Below are 4,555 nucleotides of genomic sequence, written 5' to 3'. Positions count from 1 at the left end.
CTCCCTTTCTTTTCTCTTCCCCTTCCCTCCCTTCCCCTTTTCCTTTCCTCTTCTCCCACCCTCTTCTCCCTTTCCCTCCCCCTTCCTCTTCACCGTAATCTTCTCCCTTTCCTTGTCTCTCCCCTCACTCCATCGCTGGGGCTCTAATACAGAATCCACACCCTGTACATGCTAGGCAAGCACTCTCCCACTGAACTACAGCCAAGGATTCAGTGTTTCTGTAAAAAACGACTGGCTCTCTGGTGGTAATTCCATGTCAGAATTTTTCTAAATTCTATTGAAAAAGAATAGAAAGGCCTGACATGGTAGAAAAATTGCACAGGGTGAAGGTACAGCAAGTAGAAATCCTATCAGGCTCCTAATTATAAATTCTATTATATTAATTTAAAAATTTAGTAAAGGATTTTCAATAGCATAGCAGAGACTAGTCATGAAGGGGAATTGTATTTAAGCTGGAAATATCAATACAGGCTCCCTAAGAAAGTTTTAGAAAAAGCAATGAACCCACAGAAATATTTATTTTAATTAACCTTAAAAAAGAACAACCATAGGGAACAATACACAATTCAGAAAATGGTTGGAACCTCTTTGCAAAGAAATGAAGTGGGCTATATCCTCTTAATAATAATTCCTATCATTTAAAGAGCAGGATAATTCCTTATATTATTTTATTCTGAAAGAATAAAAAAGAATGGAGGTAATGATCATTGCAAGACACACTAGAAATATTATTTAAACTGCATCAAGCACAAATGGCACTTAAATCAGTAAGAAGAGGCTTGAGTACTACTGTATATCTAGACTTTTAAGAAACTTAACTAAGGGGCCTGGGATTTAGCTCAGTGGTGCCGCCACTTGCCTCACAAGGGCAAAGTTTCGAGGTGTATCCCTGGTACAAAACAAAAAAAAAAGAAATTTAATTAAGAAATGAAATGTTCAAGTAGGGCAGATCTGGGGAAGAGTTCAACATTGCAACTTCAGAACAGACATTTTGGGGCCGTGGATTTAGCTCAGTGGTTCCGGTGCCTGCCTCACAAGCACAAGGACCTGAATTCGATCCCTGGTACCCTCCCCCCAAAGAATAGACATTCTGAATAAGGCAAACAAAAAGTGCCAAATTAACAATTAAAGATCCAATTTTCTCACAACCAATAAGAAATTAGACTTGAAATATAGATGAATCATGTGGTGTAATAGAGTGATTATGAACATCTGAAGAGCAAGTTACTATTTACAATAGTTCTGATACTCACACATCTTTTCACTTGATTCCCCAATAATATAAGGTGGACAGATATTATTCTCCTATCATTTTAGTGGTAGAATTATTTTACCTCCTAAAGGCTAAATGATTTCCCCAAGGAATATAATTAGTGGTTGGGAACTCCAAGTACAAGTCCAGGTCTTGCCATCCAAAGTGGGGAGAGGGGAGGTCTATACACATTATTAAATAATAAGGAAAGTACCTCTGCAGCAGCATGCAGTAAGAGAAGAAAAATAGATGCACTGCAAAGATGATTACCATTTCCAGCAACATAAAATTATCATTAGTAACATAAAAATGATCTGTAGTAACATAAAAATAAAATATGAGAGTCAGGGAGCAAGAAAAAGATGCCCGGCCCATCCTTGATCTTGCCTTTCAGGTGGGATGTGACAAAGACCCGTAACCATTTCAAAGTCCTAGATGTCCAACCAGTCACTCACTCAGTTTATTCCAACCTGCTCTGAGGACTGCTGCTAGCAAGTCGGTTTTAAACACAGAAACAGACAGAAGTGATGAACTTGATTCGATTTCATGGTAACGTGAATGAGAACAGTATGGTGAAGCACTTTTATCAGTAAGAATAATTATTATATTTGGTGGGACAGAAGTAAGGCGTGTCCTTGCATGTGCAAGTCATGGCAAACCATTCTTGCCTATCTAAGAGAGTTACCTGGATAAATAAGACACAAACCATTACTTAGACCTGATACTGCCGTGTTGGTCAATCTTCTGTTACTGTAACAAGTGCCTGTTACATAAAGCTTACATGAAGAAAAGGTTTACTCTGGCTCACAGTTTTGGGGCTTTCTGTTCATGATCGGTTGGCTGTGGTGAGGCAGCAGTCTCAGGATAAAATGTAAAAAACCTTAACATTTCACCCACATATTTAAGTCATATGTATTTTTATAGGATGTACCCAGAGAGGCATGATTAAAACATACAACTGTACATGTGTATATTCATATACATTGTATACTGCTATATGCTATGCAGACGTGCAGGAATGTCTGGTGCATTAACTGTCTCTGCAGCCTCTTAAGTGGTCTAGCAATGAAACAGCACACAGATTCAATGTTTCATGTAACTGAGGGCTCCCAAGGTATTTAAGCTGCTGCATCTAAGAAAGAATTCTCTTAAACAGTAGGCTCCTATGATTAGGACTGCTTGGTATATCTATATCTATATCTATATCTATATCTATATCTATATCTATATCTATATCTATCTAATCTATATCTCTATATCTCTATATCTAAAATATTATTCCTCTATGAGAAGCCACTTTAATACATATCTCATTACAACAGAAGAATTCCAAGGGTGAAGTCCCTCTGCTGCATTTTCCTCATGGGACATCCCACTCATATCCAAGCATATATTTCAATGGGAAGCCAGGAAGGCAGGAACCTGGTCCTGCTGACCCTATTCCCAGGAGTTCCAGCACATCAAATAATGTACTTAGTGTCCACCCTGAGCCCTTTGCATGAAGAAGGTATAGTCTTATCCCAGAGTCTGGAGAAATAACAGCTGGTTTGTGTAGATGGGAAGGCAAACTGTCCTATGACTGCAGCATTAAAGTTTCTGTCATGCAGCATAGGAAAATTCATTGTTTCATTCATATGTTTTAATTATTCCTGCCATCAAATTAACAAAGCTCTAAAATTAAAGTAACAAAGATTTTATGAAAGTCTCGTATAATAAATTCCACCCCTATTGTCCTACTCACAGAATTTCAAAGACTACTATGCTATTTACTTTTCTTATTATTTTCAAGGGAAAAACTTAGATCTCTTTCTCCCCAGGTTGCCTAAATAATGGTGATGTATTTTTCTCTAATGGCATAGAGCAAGGCTGCCTTCTGCCAGATTTGTTGATCAGGTCTGAGTTAATGGTGGTGGCTCGTTTGAAGTGGATTCTTGTACCTGTGTGTTTCAGGTGGAGTTCATGCAAAAAGATGGGTAGAATGGTCCTCTGGGGTCTCACTGTGACCAAGAAGGTCTTATCTTGCTTTATTTCAATCTTCTTATTTTTTAGGGGAATAAAAATAGCACTTAAAAGTCTTAGTTGGCTTTGTAGTGGGTCCAATTGTGGAAGATCAAATAATAAGAAAACTTTATGACATTACCAGGGGCCACAGAACTACATTTATGTAACTATAAAACCAACTGCATTTACAACATTTATTTTTTTAATAGAAACTCTAAATGCTTATTAAAGCACCCTGACCTTGTAATTAATTAGTCTGGATACACATGATGCTGGTGACTACTACTTAGAAACATTCTGAATATTGTCTTTAAGAAAAAATAGTTTGAAGAAAGTGGGTAGTTACGTGAGAAACAATAGTATCACAAATAACATAAAACAATACAGACCTGAGATAAATAAGTCAGATATCTACGTATACCTACATGCATCTGTATCTATACCTATATCTCCTACATAACATATACTTATTCCTTTCACTCTGTAATAGAGGATAGTCAACCTTTTCTTTATATCGAGGAAAATAATTAGTAATTTATTAGTGACGTAATTCTAGTGATCCCCTAGAAAGAAACCTTGATAAAACTGACCAGGAGTGGGAACCTATAGGAAATGGGGCGGGGTCCACTAGCTGTATCTCTGCTCTATAGTTCTAATGAAACCAATCTTAGTTAAATAATACCAGTGGGTAAAGAGGTAGATCCTGAAGATGAATAAGTGAAGCCTGGAGATTCAACTGAGTTAACAAAAGCTCTGCATCCAGTAGAACAAGGAGCAAAATGCTAGGCATTCTTGTTTTTCCTCTGACTTCTAGCCATCAAAACTTTATGTGTATGGTTTTTCCTGCAAGGGTTATTAGAATATCCAAGAAGATGAGAAAAGAGGAAAGTGGGTAAAAAGGTATTTGCTACATAGGGGTGGGAAAAATTGAATTGCTGCATGATAGGTTGATTTCTTTCAGAGCTATCTATGATAAAGAGAATGGACAATTAGCTATTTTTCTCTTGCATAATTATTATGTAGATGGTGGTGGGGACAAGAAACATTGTTACTGTGGAAATCATGAAAAAGAACTATTATTTTAAAAAATTTTTTTGGTACCAGGTATCGAATTCGGGTCTTTGCACTGTTGAGGTAGGCAGCGGAACCATTGAACTAAATCCCTGGCCCTAAAATTTTTTTAAAAATAAATTTTATTTTATTTTATCCCTTTCCCCCTGGCAAGGCCTCTGTCCTCCCTATGTAAGAAAGCTTTGTTTCCATTTTTTCTATTGTCACTTTTTTTGTTTTGTTTTCGGTTTT

This window comes from Fukomys damarensis, unplaced genomic scaffold, assembly GCF_012274545.1.
Source record: "Fukomys damarensis isolate Sample0158 unplaced genomic scaffold, DMR_v1.0_HiC HiC_scaffold_17, whole genome shotgun sequence".
Lineage (NCBI taxonomy): Eukaryota > Metazoa > Chordata > Mammalia > Rodentia > Bathyergidae > Fukomys > Fukomys damarensis.
This window is presented reverse-complemented; position numbering follows the sequence as displayed.